Below are 21,213 nucleotides of genomic sequence, written 5' to 3'. Positions count from 1 at the left end.
AAATTTAATAAAATGTATTTATTTAAATAAAAAAACCTAGTGGAAGGTAATATTCCATATCTCAGGAGGCAAGGTGTTCTGTAGTATGGAGGCAACCATTGAGAAAATTCTCAGCACCACCTTCTTTGGAAACCCAAGAATTTGCCAAATATAGACAGTATACTCCTGAGGGTATTCAAGCTTGGAACCATGTTGTAGGGCTTTATAAGTAATCAACAGCACTTTCACTAAGCTTAGAAAGAAACTGTCAACCAGTGCAACAACTGTAACTCAAGTGAGATCTTATGATTTAATGAAATAATTAGTGTAATCTTAAGAAAGAATTGTGGATTATGTGATCCTACTTGGCTGACATTTCACTAATTTTGTTCCTATGAAAATAGAATATATTGAATTTCATTGTAATTCATTTCCTTTTCAATATTTATAGTAGAATCTTAATTGCCCAGTTTATTCAGTTTTCCACTTAAGTTCTCAATTAAATCTATCCAGGGTTTTTCTTGCATTTTGACATTTTTATTCAATTTTCTTTTTTAAAAAAGTTTAGGAAATAGGTAAAGCATATTTCAAAAGATCTGATAGTAAATAATTCTAAGAATTCCTTATCAAAAAACCAAAACAAAACAGAATAACACATTAGCAATTCCTTAAAATAAAAAGTGTGTGTGTGTGTGTAAATATATTTTACAGTTTAAAGGGACAATAATAAAACATAAAATTTAATTCTACAAAAATGTCAAAAAATAAAGAGTTACCAATTAAACAATCAATATCCTGTCAGTATCTAGTATCTCCCCTAACTAATTCAGATTGCTGTAACTAGACTAAAGTTTTGTCCCTATCACAAAACTATTTTACCAATCTAAATACTTTGAAGATGATGGCTTTAAAATGCCAGAACCAATTCTAGCATTCATGTGTTTACATACAATAATAACAACAATGTTCACTTAATTAAAGGTTGTTAATTAAGAATAATGAAATTCAATAGTACTAAAACAAGAATAAAAGATTATCAAATTACTTCCAGATGTCAATATTTTCTTGGAAGAATTTAAATACGTATCAGATTCTGCAGGTTATCATTCCAAGAAAATTTTCTAATGAATATCCTCATCCTTAAGTCATTTTTTTCTTTCATATAACTAAAACTACTACATCTAGACTGCAACACTCTGGATGGTGACTACATGGCAATGAGGACATATTGAAACTTGCTACAATCCAAAAAAATTCTGGTACTGATACTGGAATTCTAACTTAACTTTCTGCTGTTTTATTTTATGCATAATTCAATCATCAGTCCTGTTTCTACATCAGGGCTGTCAAACTCCCGGTCCATGGGCCGGATGTGTCACGTGTTGGCCATGCCCACACACGGTTTAGCGAAGGGGGAAAAAGTCCTGATACGTCACGTGATGCTGCCACAATGATGTGAGTTTGACAGCCCTGTTCTACATGTTTTAAGGCAGACACCAAAAGGAACTTTTTTGGCTGTGGCACCCTATGGATTCCATATTTTCTCAAAAGAACAATTTTGTGTGATTGATCCTTGATTCTTGCAGACTGTAATATGATGACTTACTTTATCCAGTATCTCCTTTTTCAAATGCCCTCCTAGTAAATAGTAAAAGGGTAGTGACAGTTTTGTTTCTTTTATACCATTATCAAAGGATCAATATTTTCCTGTTGAATGTATTTATCTTTGAAGTTTTTCTTGATGCTTGGAAAGGGAAATAGTATGACTTTAATCATCAATACTGTTTTTAAGAAATCTAGTAGTGTGACTTACAAAATTAGTGGAATGTCATATTAATGTGAGTCAGATGGACCATATCAGACCTTAAATGAGTTTTGAAATGTCCACTGAGCATTCTGTACATGCAAGAAAAACAATATTACATATAATCCTTCAGTTACAATCACAATTGAGCCCAAAATTAAACTGATAAATGAGACATTTGTTAAGTCAATTTTGTCGCATTTTATGACCTTTCTTGCCTCAGTTATTAAGGGAATCACTGCAGTCATTAAATTAGTAATACAGTTTTCAAGTGGTTTCCTCACTGACTTTGCTTGTCGAAGGTTGCAAAAGGTGATCACATGATCCCAGGACATTGCAACTGTCATAAACATGAGTCAGTTGGCAACTGTCTGAATTTTGAACACATAGGGATGCTGCAATAGTCATAAGTGTGAAAAATGGCCATAAGTGATAAAACTTTGAACAGTCATTAAATCAACTGGTGCAAGTCAAGGATTACCTGTATCAGACCAGTCTTCTTGAATATTTTGATTGATTGGAGGGTGCACACTATGCCTGTGCATGTGTGTATGTGCTAATTGTTTCTACCAATATTTAATATTAACAAATTTTATAGAATTTGAACTGGAATGTTTTCCCTATTATCAAATGATGAACAAGCACAGCTCTGATTCCCTAACTTTTTGAATATTGTATGTAGTGAGATGCGTTCTATATTTTAGCTACACTAATTAGGGGCTGATTTTGAAGGGACAAAAATTATATTTCCATAAAAGTTAAGGAAATGTTCACAGAGGTCATGTCATCACTTTAATATGCTATCTGTACATCTACACTACCTGTAGCTAGTACATTGCAATAGGCAGTTTGTAAGAGAGGAAGAGATGAGACAGATAAGAAGGCTCCATACCTGTTTCTTCCTATTTATGTAATTATTTTTTTAAAAAAAAAATTGACTTGATTATTACGTGATAAGCATTGCAAATCTAAAAGAATGTAAGTTGAGTTTCAACACAATGTTCTAGAACAGGGGTGTCAAACTCACGTCATCACGGCAGCATCATGTAAGATATCAGGACATTTCCCCCCTTTGTTAAACTGGGCATGGGTGTGACCAGCACGTGATATATCTGGCCTATGGGCCAGGAGTTTGACAGCCCTATTCTAGAATAATCATTTGTTCTTTTCAAGAGAAATGTAAAAGAAAGTAAAGCAGCAAATTCTCATCTTAATAAAATGTTCAGTTAGAAAAAAAAATTGGTCCACTTTAATCAGTACTTTAACTCATAGTTCTCAAGAGGTACTTGACTCCTTGAGGTTCTAAAGAATCTGTCACTTTTTATTATATAACAGATAAGGGAAGCATCCATATGTGACATAAAATATGCTACCCGTACACTTTTGTTTTAATGAGCACAAAGAGGAAAAAGAGATTCTTTATATTTCTTCTTTTAAAAAAGTAAAAAGGACATGAATTCAAGGGAACTTTTTAAATAGAAAAGGCATCTTTGATTATTGTCTTATGGTATGTGGCATACAGTATGTAGACATATACAGTATCTAATTGGCTGATTGTAGCATGTTTCAGAAGACATGAAATATCTGGAGGATTTAATTGTCTATATTCCTAATTTACTTCCAATGCTAACAAGTATCAGTGACACAGTTGATATATTCCGAACATAATGATATCAAAAATCACTCCACATTTAAGAAACTGATTCATTACTGAATTCAAAATATGGCAAGTCATTCTTCCTCTGTTGCAGTGGTGGGGTTCAATTTTTTTTACTACCAGTTCTGTGGGCGTGGCTTGGTGGGTGTGGCAAGGGAAGGATACTGTAAAATCTCCAGCCAGAGGTGGTATTTGCCAGTTCTCCAAACTACTCAAAATTTCTGCTACTGGTTCTCCAGAACTGGTCAGAACCTGCTAAATATCACCTCTGCTCTGTTGGGATACTCTAGTGGATTCTGCTGTCCCTGACTCCTAGTCCTTTAAAGCAGTGGTCGCCAACCAGTGGGCCACTGGTGGGCTGTGGAAAATTTTTGGTGGGCTGCAGAAGAAATGGCCCCCAAAAGCAATTAATCTGGGCTGTGCAGTTTTTGCACCTCCTGGCTCTCCGAGGGACCCCGGAGTCAGGCCCCTGAGATGCACGCGCCAACCAGCTCCTACACCCGGTAGCGGTGGCAACAGCAGTCTCCTCCCCCAGTGCCCACTGTCAGCTCTTCCCATTAGTTCTCTAGCTTTGAATTGCTCCTGGCTCTCTCTCTTTCTCGCCCCCCTGTCCACGTGCAGGCAGGAAAGGAAAGGAAAGGGAGATGGAGCCATGCACAGCTCTCCCCTTTGCCAGCCTTGCTGCCTCTCCCAACATTGAAGCCTCGGAAACGCAGGCAAGCTGCCGCAGCGGTAGCGCCCTGAGTTGCCTTAGCATGCTTGGTTAGTTAAGAATCACCCTACCCAGAGAAGGAAGTGGTGCTGGAGGAGGAGGAGGCAGTAGTGGAGAAGCAAGCAACTCAAGGTGCTACCGCATTGCCTGCGTTTCCAAGGTTTCGATGTTGGGAGAGGCAGCAAGGTCTAGAAAAGGGGAGAGCTGTGCATGGCTCCGTCTCCCTTTCCTTTCCTGCCTGCACGTGGGTGGGGGGAGGAGGAAAGAGAGAGATCTGGGAGCAATTCAAAGCTAGAAAACTAATAGGGAGAGCTGACAGCAGGCGCTGGGAGAGGGGACTATTGTTGCCACCGCCGCTGTGTGTGGGAGCAAGCATCTCAGGGACCTGAGCCGGGAGGCACGGAAACTGCTAGTGGGAGTGTTTGATGATTTTGAAGAACTCCTAGAACATGGTAGATTGGTGTTTTGTATGTCTCAGTGAAAGAGTGAGCTTTGTTTCGTCTCCTTTCCTCCCCTGGTAATGTCACCCCCAAATAATCACTGGCTGTGGCTGGATTTGGCAGCGAAGTGCTAAAGTGAGCGAAGTGCCCCCAGGGACACCTTTCCTTGCCTGACTCCAGGTGACGCTGGAAGAGCCCCCCCCCCCAGCTTTTCCTCGGCTGCAGATCTGAGCCTCTCAATCCTCCACCCAGGATCTGAAAGGAGCTCCCACTTTTTCCCCCTCCCCTCCCCCAATTAATCACCAAGAATGGCAGTCTTTCTGCAGGCAGATGCCTGCTGAGAAGCCCCTGGAGTGGCAGCCAAGGGGCGCTGCCCCCAAGGAGAGCAAAGCCCCCTTTCTGCCTCTGCTTCTCCCAGTGGCAGTTGCCACGAGGCCCCCTCAGCTCAGACACACACAGAGACACCGCCCGCTCTTCTGTCTCTTTGGAAGGTGCCAGGTGGGGCGAGGCTTCCAGCCCGGAACGTTTTATTTTGTTATCATTAAGCATTTACATTTTTGTTATAATTAAATAGGTAAGTGTGTGTGTGTGTGTGTGTGTGTGTGTGTGTGTGTGTGTAACACACACACACACACACACACACACACACACATATGTTTTCTTAAGTTTTTGCGGGTACTTACATGTATGGTATTCAGATTTATATTTATATTTATATTATTTATATTTATATTTAACATAAAATTTATATTTAACATAAAATTTATATTTAACATAAAAAATATATTAAATATATTAGCTTTTTTTAAAAAAATCGTATTAGTGGTCCTTGGGATTTAAAAGTATGAGTTTGGTGGTCCCTGAGATCCAAAAGGCTGGCGACCCCTGCTTTAAATAATCAAGAGAAGACCTTGCCAATGACACTGTGACTTCAATTCAGCACAATGATTTCATCATCTGAAAAGGAATTGATCTACTGCTATGCTTGAAACCTGCCTCGTAATTTCTTAGAAGTTTTCTTCTCCTACAAATGAGTTTTCTTCTGCTGCTTTTCTAATTCTTCCATAGGGTCCTTTTCCCCCATTATAATAAGCAGAATATGCTAGTAAATCAGGCATCTACATCTATAATGACTTCAGAGTCCCGTCTTCAGTATAAAGTTGTGGGAGGGGGGAAGAAGGCGAAGGAGGTCATAGTATGTTTTATTTTACCTTTGTATTATCTGAGTTGTTTGCTTCCTTTGTGTTAGAATAGTTCCTTTTTTTATTTTAATGTCCATGCTGCATGTGACTAAGATGCAGAACAATGAACACACCTGAGCCAATTGGCATTCTGGAGACAGAAGAGAAAGGTTTCAGAAGAATGGATTTTGAATCCATGTGGCTCCCTTCATGTTTCAAGGATGTAATGACATTTCCTATCTTAAACTTCCACTTGGGTATCAATTCTTTTGACCCACTTTATGAAATGAGTATTGTTACAATTGTTATATGAATTGTGCTATTGATAAAAAAAAAAACTCATGGTAATGCTAGGCCATTATAATGCAAGGTCAGAGCATTAAGAAAAATATATTGTGCGATTTCAAGCAGAGTGGCATAGAGGATCTTTCTTACATTTAAATAGTCAAAAGGCTTAGAAATAAATATAAAGCATCATCTCCAGCTGTAGAATAATATGTAGCTCACCATTGTATTTCATGAATTAAAGAAAGAGAGGTAAATTAGCATCCCTGGTAATATTTTATTTATGCTTTCCTTCACTTAGAATCTTGTAAACAATGAAAAACAATCCTGAAGAAACACTTAAAGCTCCTGTCAACAGGGCTGCCATTTACATCCATTTTATAGTACATTAATTCTTTAATTTTAAAAAAAACAAAACAAAAACTACCCTTCCTCCTTCTGAGAGTGGTTTTAGAATTATATCCTCTCTGTTCCCAATTATGTGTGGTTTGTTTTTGACTATTTTTCAAAAAAGCATCAAATCGTTGCACAATGCTAGACTGAAAGTAGAAAAATATGTTTACATAATGGGAATTTTGTTCATATTAAGCCATAGCAAAAAACTACTCCAGCAACTCCACAGTCTTAAAAATATGCTTGTGATATTTGGGACATTCTTCAAAACAGATTTGGAATATACACAAATACTGACAATTCTCACTGCACAAGTTGTTCTCTTCCATGGCATTTGCTTCCATCCCATGAAGCTAAAACAATCAAATCTACAAGCACCCCAAATCCTAGATGGTTGGATGACAGTCTATAAAATTATTTATCATTACTGCATAGCTTTGATCAACTATTAAAGGTACAGTCCTATGTGTGTGAATTGAGTTCTCTTGGGTTCAACTGAGCTTATTTGCAGTAAAAACTTTTCTTTTTAATTGAAGGGCAGTCAATCAATCAATCAATCAGTGAATAATTTTCTACCAAAATAACTTTGTGTTGGAGAAGAGGTAAAATCATGAAGAGTGAACAATTAAGGAAGTTCTTAACATGTGCTTTAAATAACTTCTTCACTCAACCACAGGATACTAAATATTCTAAGCATACTAGCAAGAAGGACTACTGTAATTACTAAAATCAATTTTACTAAGTCTGCATTATATATATATATATATATATATATATATATATATATATATATATATATATATATATATATATATAATTAAAATTTATTTATTTAAAACATTTATATAGCTGCCCATCTTATATCAATCAAGAATTAAAACATAAAAACTATATTAAAAATCTTAAACTCATAAGCATTAATCGCTTCATTCTGCTCCAGAACTTGGGAGCAAAGCTATGTCCTCAGTGCATTTTAGAATGATACAAGAATAGAAACCTGTCAAAATTCAAGGAAAACAGTGGGGAATTCAAGGAAAAGGGCAGGGACTTCTACAGAAAAGGCATGCTTCCTAATTCCCATAAGGTGACAATGTTTAAAGGAAGGTCCTAGGAACATATCCATCCTATCTGACCTGGTAGAATAGGTAGATATCCTTAGGGAAAGGCAGTTCTACAGATAAACTAGGCCTATGCTATTTAGGATTAAAAGTGATAACCAACTCCTTGAACTGAAGCTGGAAGGAAGACAGTGCACCACACCCTAAGGGTACTCATCAATGCATGTGCCATGACATTCTGAACCAGTTGAATTGCCAGGTGATCTTTAAGAGTAGCCCCGTGAAGAGCACATTGCAGTAATCCATTGGGAGGTTAGTAAAGCATGGGTGACCATAAGCAAAGTCTCTTGGTACAAGAAAGGGTGCAATTGACACACCAGATGATAATGATGTTATCCATTCAGTCAAGTCTGACACTTGGTGATTCTGGATCATACCTCTCCACATCTTCCAATCTTGTACTATTTCTTTGAGCTGGCACACCAGATGAATCTTTGCAAAGGTGGGAAGTGCCACTCCTTCCAGAGTCAAAGATGGGATTTAATTTGTACTTGGGCAGGCCAAAAACCCAGAGCCACTTCATATTTCCAGAATTGAGTCCTCCCCATCTAGTGTGATGATTCCTACAGATGCTTCCTGGAAGCAATGCTCCATATGTCTCCATATGTCAGTTCAGAGAAGGATGAACCAGTCTTGGGCACGTCAGGAGGGGAGTTGATCCAAGCAGTCATCTGATAAGGATTTGGTTGAGGCACAGCTGCAGCAGCACAGCCCTGAGGCTTCATGTTGTGTCCATCGCAAGGAAAGAGACTCGGAACCAGTGACTTTAGTTCAGCTCATTTATTGATTCCCGAGATCGGCCCGGGTCCGAAAGAAAAGTGGCGGCTTTTATTCCTTGGCCGCCGCAGCCGCGGCCAATGGCACCGCTTTGAATCTCCCGCGATTAGTTTCCACCAATCGCGGGAGATTCGCGGCAGGCCAATCAGTGCGGCTCGCTCGACCAATCAGCTCGCCGTGCATCTTGGCCAATCACTGTGCGGTTCTACAAGAATGGTAATGACCGTACAGAACACCCCTCCCCTCTTGGTAGGGTCCTACGTAATGTAGTCCCGTAAGTAGGCGGGGCTACGTACTTGTCTACTTGACCTGCGCAGGTTAGTTGGTGCTTGGCTCCCGGCCGGTTCGGTCGGGTTCTGTGTTGCTCTCTGCCCTGTTGATGGAACCGTCTGGAAGGCTGAGCCGGGCCTTTCGTCGCAGCTCCCTCCCGGTCTACCTGGTCTGGTTGAGCTGCGGTTTCCACTCCCGCCTGGTCTTTCCAGGCTGGTTGAGCTGGCCTGGCTGCTTCTCCCTGGTGAGGTGTCGAGCTGGCTGCTTGCCGGTGAGTATTCCTGGTTTCTTTCTCGTGGGGTTTGGTCCCTGGGGCCTTCCCTCCCCTCTTGGTTTGTGTTGGGGGGGTTCCCTTCTGTGTTTGCTTCTGTTTGCGTGTCGGTTGTGTTTCCCGTGGCTGTTCTTGACCTTAATTGGTCGATGTGTCGTTTCCATGCTCGTCCGTCGGTTGTCTGTAAGCGGTACAAGCGTGGACCTGTCACTTGGGTTATGGTTGCTGGTACCCAGAGTGGGTCTCCGGTGAGGTTTTTCGCGTATACTGCGTCGCCTGTTTTAAATATTCAGTCTTTGCTTGAGGAGTTTGGGGTTTTTTTCTGGGTTGTATGTGGGGTGCAGTCTGTCAAGTGGGGACCTTAATTTTCTCCCCATCAGTAGTTCTGCCGGGCTTTTATTGGTTGTTGGATTCGGGGTTATGTGTTGTATGAAAAGCATTTTGTTTATTTTCTCTTGGATTTTCCTGATTTCTATCTTTTGGATAGTTTTTTTTGTAAATTGAACCATCCGTTTCGCCCTCCCATTCGCCGCCGAATGTGCCGGCGCTGTCAACGCGTGTCGTATCCCCCGCTCCGCTAGGAATTTTTTGAATTCCAGCGAGGTAAATTGGGGCCCGTTGTCGGATACGATGACGTCTGGGAGGCCGTGGGTTGTGAATAGTTTGCTGAGTTCCTTGGTGACGGCCTCCATGGTGGTAGTTCTCATGTTGCTTACCTCCAACCAGTTGGAGTAAGCGTCTACCATGATGAGGAAAGTGTGGCCTTTCGTGGGCCCGGCAAAATCTATGTGAATCCTGGACCATGGTCCCCTAGGGGTTTCCCATTCCAGGATTGGAGCGGCAGGGGGGCTGGGCATGGTTTCCTGGCATCTGTTGCATACTGCCACCCAGGCCTCGATTCGTTTGTCCATTCCTGGCCACCAGGCGTAACTTCTGGCCAAGGCCTTTGTCCTTACGATGCCTGGGTGCCCCTCATGCAACAGTTTCAATACTTTTCCCTGTAATTTTTCCGGAATAACAACCCGGTCCCCCCAAAGTAAGCAACCTTTTTGTAATGACAGTTCTGTTTGCCGGTTCCGGAATGTCCTGAAGGTTTCGTCGTCGTCCTTTTCGGGCCACCCCTTCTCTACCCAATGTAATACCCGCGCCAGACGTTTGTCTTTATTGGTTTCACGGGCAATGTCTGACGCGGTTATGGGTAGATCGCGCAGAGTCTCTATGCTAAGGGTGGCCGTCGTGGGTGCTGGGTCGGTGTCCAAGTCCGGTAGCGGCGTGCGGCTCAGGGCGTCTGCGTGGGTGATTGTCTTACCGGGTCGGTGTGTGAGCTGGTAGCTGTAGGCGGCAAGGAATTCGGACCACCTTGTCATTCTTGGGGATAGAATGTTCGGGGTGGCCCTGTTCCCTGCCAGGATTCCCAGCAGCGGCTTGTGGTCGGTGACGATGGTGAAGGTTCGGCCGTAGATGTACTCGTGGAACCTTTTGACGGCGGCAACGATAGCCAGGGCCTCTTTGTCCAGCTGACTGTAGTTTATTTCCGGTTTGGTGAGGGTCCTTGAGAAGAAGGCGATGGGTGCTTCTTTTCCGTCGGGGAGAGTGTGGCTGAGGACGGCGCCGACGCCAAAGGGTGATGCGTCGCATGTGACAGCTAGCGGTAGGGTCTCGTTGTATTGGATGAGGATGGCATCCGAGGTGAGCAGGTCCTTGGTTTTGTTGAAGGCGGCTTCCTCGCGTTTCCCCCAAGTCCACGGGGCCGCCTTGTCCAGGAGCCTATGCAGAGGCTCCGCCGCGGTCGCCTTCTGGGGCAGGAAAACATTGTAAAAATTAAGCAGTCCTAGAAATGCCTGTAGTTCCATTTTATTCTTCAGCCTGGGGGCTTCCTTGATTGCTCTGATTTTTTTCTCGGTTGAGTGAATTCCATGCCGATCTAAAAGGTACTCAAGGAACTCAACCCTCTCGGTGGGTAATTGGCATTTTTCTTTTTTAACCTTCAGCCCCGCATTTTTGAATTTTGTTAGGACCTCCCTCAGGCGACCCTCCAGTTCTTTTTGGTTGGCTGCCGACACCAGTACGTCGTCGAAGTAGGGTACCACGCCCTTGATTCCTTGCAGGAGTCTCTCCATGAGGCTCTGGAATATTCCTGGGGCCACGCTGACTCCAAACTGGAGTCTCTTACAGCGGAAAGCCCCCCGGTGGGTTACTATGGTTTGCGCCTCGGCGGTTTCTGCGTCAACCGGCAGCTGCTGATAGGCTTGCGCCAGGTCGAGCTTCGCAAAGACCTTGCCTCCCCCCAGTGAGTGTAGGAGGTGTTGCACTACTGGGACGGGGTAGGCGCTCTGCTGCAATGCGCAATTGAGGGTGGCCTTATAGTCCCCGCAGATTCTCACCGACCCATCGGGCTTGACCAGGGTGACTATGGGGGTCTCCCATCGGGCATGGTCGATTGGCCCGAGGACCCCTTGTCTGATGAGCTTGTCTATTTGCTCATCGATTTTTGGCCAGAGTGCGAATGGTACCCACTGTGGTTTCAGGCATATTGGGGAAACGCTGGGGTCTAGGCTGAATGAAATAGGGGGCCCTCGGTACTTGCCTAGGGTGCCGTCGAACACTTCCTGGAAGTCCCTTGCGAGTTGGTCCTCCCAGTCGGCCTCCCCGATGTGGTCGATGCCCGTTACTTCGATTCCGAGTGGCGCGAACCACTGCAGTCCCAAAAGGCTGGGGCGGTCTCAGTCCACGATCATCAGGGGAAGCCTTGCTGTGCGCCCTTTGAAAGTTACCTCGAACTGGCCTGTTCCGACTACCGGTATGCGATTCCCCTGGTAGTCCTTGAGGATTAGGCTCTGGCTTTCCAGTCCTCTCCTGTGGATTGTGGGCACCAGGCGCTTGATTTCCCGCCATGCAACCATGGAGAGGTAGGACCCGGAGTCCACCTCCATCTTGCATGGCTTGCCCTCGATGCCCACTTCCACATATACTTTCCGGGCGTCTGTGCTGGATGAGTGGCCGATGATGACCGTCTGGTGGGTTTCCTCTCTCGCCGGTTCCCGCCGTCTCATCGGCCCCGTCCGTCTCGGCTCCATCGGTTTTCGGCTTGGCGGTCTCTGGGTCTGGGGGGGTGCCGTCTCGTCTCCGGTCGCTGCCATCTCGCCGCCGGGGGCTGTAGTTCTTCTTGAGTCGGCAGACTCGGGCGATGTGGCCTCTTTTATCGCAGTGCCGGCATATTGCATCGAAAAATCGGCACTCCAATCGAGGGTGGTCGCCTCCACACCCGGCACACGGTTGCCCCGACTTACGACTCCATCGATCACGCCGGTCTCGGTCCGTCTGGAGCCGATGCAAGTCCTCTTCCTCGTCCGTGGTGTCGGAGGTGGAGTCGAGGTCACCATGGTGTGTGGTGGTCTCTCGGCGACTTGCTTCAGAGCGCGTCTCGGTTGCCATGCCTGCTTCGGTGGTTGCGTTGCGGTCCCCGGTGTCGGGCCTCCGCATTCGAGCCGCCGATTTCCGGGTCGCCTCGGCTGCGGTGGCGTCTGCAAGGACGTCGGCGAGGGCGATGTCGCCTTTTGCCATCAGCCGGCTCTGGAGGACTGGATCTCTGAGCCCCAGGACGACGCGGTCTCGGAGTGCCTCATCCATATCCATAAACCCACACATGCCCCCGAGATTTCGCAGGTCAGCCACGAAGTCGCCGATGCTCTCGCCTGCTCGCTGGTCTCGCTGATAGAAGTCGTGCCGCCTGATGAGGGTGGGCATGTCGGGGGCATAGTGGTTTCGGAGCAACGGCTTGAGATTGGCCCAGTCCATCGTTTTTACATCCTCGGGTTTCGCAAGGGCTTTTGCCATCTTAAACACTGCGGGCTTGCAGTGTGTGAGGAAGACAGCTCTTTTCTTTTGCCCGTTTGCATCCTTTAGATTGCTACTTTCGAGGAACATCAGGAATCGGTCGGTGTACGATTCCCAATCCTCAGTAGCCGGGTTAAAGGGTGCGGGCGGTACGATGCTGGCCATCTTGTCGGTCTCGTTTCCTCAGGACACGTGCTCGATGGGGATCAGGGTTGGCATCCCACCCTCGTCACCAGTGTTGTGTCTGTCGCAAGGAAAGAGACTCGGAACCAGTGACTTTAGTTCAGCTCATTTATTGATTCCCGAGATCGGCCCGGGTCCAAAAGAAAAGCGGCGGCTTTTATTTCTTGGCCACGGCAGCCGCGGCCAATGGCACCGCTTTGAATCTCCTGCGATTAGTTTCCACCAATCGCGGGGGATTCGCGGCGGGCCAATCAGTGTGGCTCGCTCGACCAATCAGCTCGCCGTGCGTCTTGGCCAATCACTGCGTGGTTCTACAAGAATGGTAATGACCGTACAGAACACTTCAGGTGGGGAAAGCACACAGCTGCAGCCAGTCAGTGATGAGGAAGTGGAACTTCCTTCTGCACCTGATCTGAGAATGTATCGGGCAGAAAAAAAGCAGGAGCAGCTAAGGTCAATCCAATTACTTGTGAGGAGGCAGTCTCTCTCCTCTTGATGGGCTGCACCACTATTTAGCACAGCAGGCAGGTGAAGGTGATGCTGGGAACAATGTGTTCATTTCCTAGCTGTGTGTTTCCTGGTTGTTGTGATCCCTTACAGGGATTGACACCATGCCTTGACAAACTGTGCCTTATGAACTCTGGACTTTTCTTGCCTCATGAACCCACTGGATTTAAGTTTTCCTGGTGGGTTTATCTTGTTTGGGAAACTTTCAAGTGCCCTTGTGATGTCATTGCTCATTGCTCAGTGGACTAGTATTGGTCTGCTTTTGGCTGGACTTAATTGTGACAGTTCTGAATTTTTAATGAAGGGAATTGCTGGGGAATATTAATAAACCTACTAAACCACCATTATGTGTGTTCGTGTGAGCGAGCAGGACAGCACATCCAGTCCCTCCACACTCAACTAGTACCACTAGAGTAAAATTTAATTAATAAAGCAAAAGAAAAAATAGACAAATTAAAATATCAAAAACTTACAGGAATTCTACTTTACTGTTGTAGAATACAGCCCAAGACAGCAAACAGAATCAAAGCAGGATTGTTCTGAACATCTTTACTGCAACTCTTCCTTTCTCAGCATTGAGTTGTATTTTACTTTGTCTTAACCTTGATGAATTAATACAAAATCAGTTATCCCTGGACTCCTGTACAAGACCAAGGTAATTCTGATTAGCAGGGAAATGGAACTGCAAGTTATTTTCAGCCATTCAAGGTGAACTAGAGAAGGAAACCAAAGTCATGCAAGTTAATATTACTTTTGTTATAAAAGTATAGTAGCAGAAACTTACAAATCTGAACATGCATCTCCCTTCCCTTTGTCTTCCTGAGAAATAGGAAGGTCTTGCCTGCAGTGTTTTCTCAGGCTACAATGCTAGGTTTCTTTTACCTGACTAGTCTTGGTAGCAACTCTTTCTTCTGTTTTTCAAGTCCATCCCCTCATTCCACTACAGTTATTTATAAACAGATCAAGCAGATGAATTTGTGTACATTGTAAAAGTGCTACTAAATATGGCAAAAAAAATGGAACATTTTAAAGTCATGCAAATGCTGATAGAGACCTAGTGAGTTATCAGTAGTCCAGTGTGAGGAATGAATCCTGAGACATGAAAAACAATGTAAAACAGTGACAACAGTATATGTGAAAAATGCCATCTATAAATCCTAGAATTTGCTGGGTTTCCAAGCCTAGAGATCATCAGATCAGGAGAATTCTCCCATCTATAAATTAAGGCTAGAGAGAGCTACAAAAATAGAATCATCCTGCAATTTTCACAAACTAAGCTATTTAGTAATAGCTAAATAGCTTACCAAATCAAAAACTGATTTGAGGGATGTTTTAATGAGTTACCATGGTAACTCTTGTTTGCATAGGACCCCCTCAGACAATCCAAGGAGTCTTGATTTAAATACACTTGGAAAGTAGAGTGCACAGCAAATTCTATTGTCTCCATTTAGTGATATATGCATTCAACTGAGGATTAAAACATGTTTCTTCAGGATTCAACTAAGGAGATTACTGCAGACACATGATTGATTCACTACAGGCACAAGAGTTAGTTATTAATGGGTTTTAAATGACAATGACATTGGATTAAGAGAAGCATCATTAGTTCAGAGGATTTAATTTTTTTTCCAACTAGATTTAAGGTCTCAAATATGGCAAGGTTATACAGCCTTTTGAAGAAGAGTGGTACAGTGGCCTAGAGGTGGAGCTCTCATTTCACAATTAGGAGGTTGTGAGTTCAAACCTAGGTAGAGACAGATATTTCTCTCTCTGGGCACACTGAGAATATATCTGCTGAATAAAACTCCACATCGGCAACAGGAAGGGCATATGGTCAGTAAACACTCAGCTCCATTCAGTTGCCAAGACTCCACCCCACAAGGGATTATGGATCATTTAAAGAAGATGATGATGATGACTTATGAAAAAGTTAAGATGTGCAAATTCACCAAGATTGACCCGTTACATTAACTTAACAAACAAAAGGTGCAGTATACCCCTTATTTGAGATAAGGAATTTCAAATTCTGTATTAATTCTTTCAATTTCCTAGAGAAGCAGTCACCAACCTTTCTAGCCCCATAGATCAGCAGTGGGGGTATGGTTTTGTGCAGGGGTGGGATTCAAATTTTTTAACAACTGGTTCTGTGGGCATGGCTTAGTTGGTGGGTGTGGCTTGGTGGTCATGTGACTGGATGGACATGGCCAACTCGATGTCACTCACATCAAGGGGCTCTTTTCCTCGCCTGGCCTCTTATTACTGTGGGGATGCTGCAACGGTCGTAAGTGTGAAAAACAGTCATAAGTCACTTTTTTCAGTGCCATTATATCTTTGAATGGTCACTAAATGAACTGTTGTAAGTCAAGGATTACCTGTACAAAAATACAAAAAACTTCTTTGCTTGCAAAAAGCTGCCCTAAATAACAATCATTAGATTAAAAATACCTACAAGCCAGAGTTACAAATCAGGCAGGGTGCCAGAGCACCTTGAGGAATTAAAATAGTTAAAATGCAATGATAACTATCAGCAGTCAACTCTTGCTCATAAAGTCAAACCCTTTAGCAGAGAGGTCATTTAAGCTCTCCAGAAAGAGCACACCCAGGAAAAGCAATCCTTAGATCCATTTGCACCACTTAAAGATACCAGCTGGTCTCACTCACCTCATAAGATATCCTAAGGAAATCATCCAGATTTAAAGAAAGGTCACACAGAAAGGCAGTAAAAAAATAAGTGTCAAACTTGCATCCTGCCTCTTGGAAGTACACTCCAAAAGGACAGTGCCAGTTACCACTAAAGCAGTGAAGGAACAGAAAATAGAAAAATAAACCATGAGGCAGGAAAAAAATTCAAACACAATACAAATAATTAAATCACAACAGTAGTTGTTGCTTGTTAAACCAGCTACTAGAACAAATAGACCCAGGAACTAGCCAGATTTCTCAAACCAGTTTCTTTTCAGGAACATAGCTTAATCTTTTTCCTTCCAAACAAAGCTGAATAGGAAAGCAATAAATACATCACCAAGCACAGAATTAAACTTCACCAAAAACCAGTTTTAGACCAAAACCAGAAAGGGTATGTAAACTCATGTTTGAATGTCAATCTTTCTAGTTAGCAAAGAAGAAGTATTTCCAGGGGAGTATTTCCTCCTAACAACAGTGTAAAAAGCTTAAAACAACCCTTCCCCTTCAAGAAAGTATCAAGAAAGAAAAAAAAAACCTCCTTCGGAGACAGTAAGTCTAGGTATACTGCCAAGAATGTGATAAGGGTGGAAAAAAACAAAAGGAGATTTCTTCTAACTACTGGTTCTCTGAACTGCTTAGAACAACGGTTGCCAACCAGTGGGCCACTGGTGGGCCATGAGAAAATTTTGGTGGGCTGCAGAGAAATCTCACCCCCAGAGCACCCCCACAAAGCAATTAATTCAGGCTGCACAGAAACACAAGGCTGCTCAGCCCACATGGCCCGCGGGAACTCTCCCCGCTCACTCCTTACCTGGCAAACTTCTCTGCTAAGTTGCTATTTTTCCTTTTTCTGACCATCATCTGTTCTGCTGTGCCGGGAGATTTAGATTAGCTAGGAAGCAGGAAATGGTTGGATTTCTTGTTTTCTAGCTAAGCTCAGCCGAACCTCCCTTAGGACTGAAGGTTTGCTTATGAGCAAATTCAGTGCAGACTTATGGCAAGCAAATTTGAAAGACTGAGCTAGCTGATGGCAGATAGATAGATCACTGAATGATTCTGTGAGCAACTCAATCTGCCTGCTTTGCCTGATTTTGGATAAAAGTTGCTTTTTTAATAAAAAATTCAATATTTACATACACGGTGTGTTGTGAGTTAATTTTGTGAATTTGCTTGCAAGCAAATTTTATGTGACAGACTGAGCTAGCCAATGGCAGATGGATAGATTTCTGAATGAATCTGTGATTCTGTGAGCAACTCAATCTGCCTGCCTGCTTTGCCTGATTTTGGGTAAAAGTTGCTATTTTTTTTTACAAAAAGTTCAATATTTATATAAATATTTATAATATTTACATACAAGCCATGCCCAGCCAGTCATATGACCACCAGGCCACATTCACAAATTAGGCCACGCCCACAGAACCAGTTAGTGGTCCCTGGGATCTAAAATTATGAGTTTGGTGGTCCCTGAGGTCCAAAAGGTTGGCGACCCCTGGCTTAGAAAGTTGAAAAAGAGTTCTATAGAACTGGTCAGAACCGGCAGAATCCCACCCCTGGTTTTGTGTGCATCATGCACTCACATGCTTACCTGCCATTTGTATGGTCCAGTTCTCAACTGGTACCAGGTCATGGACTGGGGATTGGGGACCCCTGTCCTAGAGCTCCCCTATCTCAGACCTCTGAAAATTATAAATAATTTAATCTCTTAAGGTTCAAGATTGGCCAATCATATGTAATGTATATTTATATGTACATGAAGATGAACATGTGGATGTACATACTGAAGATTGCAATTCATGTGAAATTGATAAAGTATGTGTTGTTTCCAATAGAAAATAATATGTATAGCTCAGAGGTGGTATTCAGCAGATTCTGACCAGTTCCGGAGAACCGGTAGTAGAAATTCTGTGTAGTTCAGAGAACCAGTGGTAAACTTCCCCCAGGAGTGGGGAGGGAATAGAGATTTTACAGTATCCTTCCCCACCACACCCACCAAGCCATGCCCACAGAACCAGTAGTAAAAAAAAAAGAATCTTACCTTTGCTATAGCTCATGGTTGAACTGAGGATTTTTTGGAATCCTCTTCCTTGCAGACATTTCATTATCCAAGTAGATAATGTCTTCTCGCACAGATTATGTTATCTGTTATCAGATGAAGCCACAAAGAAGAAAGACCCAAGTTATTCTCCAAAGCACCTGAGGGAAGGACAAGAAGTAATGGATGGAAACCAGTCAAGGAGAGAAGCAACCTAGAACTAACGAGAAAATTCCTGTTAGAACAATTATTCAATGGAACAACTTGCATCCCAGAGTCATCTGCAAGCTAACAACCAAATTAATAGAAGACCATGAACTGCACAATATGTCATTTTCCTACAGACTTTTTATGTCTTTTTTTGTCTTTGGATGTAGATCACTGAATTCGAATTGGTTAACACAGGGATCCCCAACCTTTTCGACGCCGCGTGCCCGGTTCCGACATCAGCTGGGCGCCGCGGCCCGGTACCGGCGTCAACTGGGCGCCGCCATCTTTTTATGACGAAAAGGCGCTTCGGTGGCGTCACCGGAAGCGCTGTTTCGTCATAAAAAGATGGCGCCCAGCGCTTCTGGTGAGCTTTTGGGTAGAAATGGCTTTCTACCGGAAAAGCTCACCGAGCGCTAGCGCCGCCATCTTTTATGACAAAACAGCGCTTCCGGTGAGCTTTCTACCGGAAAAGCTCACCAGAAGCACTTTTTACCAAAAAGATGGCGGCGCCCAGCAACCAGCGCCCGGTAAGGCTTGTTCCGCGGCCCGGTACCGGTCCGCGGACGGCGGTTGGGACCCCTGGGTTAACATATCTATGGAATATTATTAAAATAATGCAAAAATGTGATGCTTCACTGTTTAGCCATCACTTGGTCAGAAAGAAAAAAACTGCAGCAGAAATGCAATGTTCCTTTGGTCAGATTTTTTTCCAATTATTATTATTATAAATTATTGCTTTAAATGTTGATTTCCACCACAAAAAACTAAAGCACACTATGGATCACAGAAATTTTAACTAGTATGCTTCTAATGCAGATGTGTCCTTGTAACCGCAAATATGCGCTCCGTACAAGAGAAGGTTTATTACTTTGGCTTTGATTACAACTGCAATACATTTATTACCTTTACAGCTGGCAAATTTGATTATAACATTAGTGGATTTGTGCTCCTACTAAGAGGTCATATGTTTGATGCTTCAGGCAGTAGAACATTGGAAGTTAATTCTTGAATATATAACATTATTTGAAGGACTTGACCTGCTCAATCTGGATATAGTTGATTTTTCCGGTTATGCAAAATGTTACTTTGGCACCTCATGAATACATTCACTGTGGTTTTGGATTAATTAATTTCCAGCTTTTCACTTTGAAAATATGACCCCGTTGCATGTAGCTTCACTGTAGGCCTGTCTGGGACAGTATGTCCTCAGAGATAAAAACATGAAGATGATTTTTTGAAAGGCATTTAATGGGGCATACAGAATAATCCATGATTCAACATGGTAATAAAATAATTCAGCTTTATATATTAAATGCAAGTAAAATTAATATAAAAAAGAATAAAGTGATGTGCCTCTAGCTGTTAATAGAAACACTGAGTCCTGGTAACCTTAGGAAGATCAATATAATTTTGATCTTTAGCTTGAATTTCTGAAATGGAAGGTTCACTTCACTATAAACTAAACATCAATATTTTGTTAACACAGGCTTTCAATGGTTTATTCCTTCTCATTTTTTTTTTTATTGGCAACTCCTCCATCTCAGAAGGAAGGAAGTAGTCTAATTCACTCGCCCTCCTACATTTATCCCCCCAGCCTACATATAGTGCATATGAGGAAGAGTCTTGTACCAAATAAAGTTATTGTAAATCTAAGTTCTTTGAATTCCCCCCAATTCTTCTGCTGGCACATGCCTGATTTTGTCTTCTTGCCAACTTAGACCATGTGGGATGAGTAAGAAGTTACTTATGATTATTAGAATGTCAGTCATGTACAGCCATTTTTTTCCCTAACACTGACCTACTGCTATATATACTCACAGACGAACACAATACAGAAGCCTGATGATGGTCAATGAGATTCTGCCGAAACATTGCTACAACTTTAAAAGCACAACTATAATGACGTGGGAAAAATACCCGAACAAAGCTGGATACCATACATGTAAGTACCCACGAAAACTTAAGAAAACATATACATACACTTAAATACATACATGCATAGGAAGCTATATTCTGAGAAAGCTACTAATTGTATCTGTTTCAATGCAGCAACTAGAATACTGCTCTTGGAGTTAAGAACATGTTTTGGGAAGTCTACCACACAGTATGAGAATTATATGTTCCTGTTTTAAATATTTCTCTCATTTTACAATACAAATATAAAAATGATCTTTTTCTCATTTTTTAGGCATTCTTGATTGGATGGATAAAAAAAAAAGAGTCTCTTGTATACGCTTCATAGTTTAGCTGTATCAATTAACGCATCCAGCCACATATAGTCATTTCTCTGGTTTTTTTTCCCATTTACTAACTTAATGAGGTGGGAAATCATTCTCATTTTCTCCATCCAAGTGAAGATGGATATGCTTCCTTAATGAACTAATGTATCTATCTGTGTATTTCTTAACACATTAAGAGTAATCTGTAATCCTGATTGCTGAATGGATACCAACAATTTAGCTGTTCTGAGCATTAAATAATGGAGTAAAGGGGATTTCCTCCTCTGCTTTTCCCACATTAATGAGCTATATTTGAAGACACTTAACAAACCTGATTTCTGTAGAAGTGTTCTACCAATATTTCCAATCAAGGCAGAGCAATGTACTGTTGCGATAAACATCTTGTTTACATCTAATAAAATCAGGCTCTGGCAATAAGATCTAAAAAAATGAAGTCATTCCACATGGAAGTCATTTCTTTCCAGTGCCATAATTATTTCTGGTTTATTAGTTTTTGCCATATCTGTCTCAGAAGGCCCTCAAACTTGGTTTATAGTAACCAGAAATCTTATCATGCAGAAAAAATGTTCCAAATTGTGGTTTTAAGCACATCTTCACCCTAACTCAAACAAACATTATTAGTAAAATAGCAC

The sequence above is a fragment of the Notechis scutatus genome, chromosome 2 (genome assembly GCF_049901735.1).
Source record: "Notechis scutatus isolate UNSWTSFEM ecotype Mainland chromosome 2, rNotScu1.2, whole genome shotgun sequence".
NCBI lineage: Eukaryota > Metazoa > Chordata > Lepidosauria > Squamata > Elapidae > Notechis > Notechis scutatus.
The sequence above is the reverse complement of the archived record's forward strand: the minus strand, read 5'-3'. Positions refer to the sequence as shown.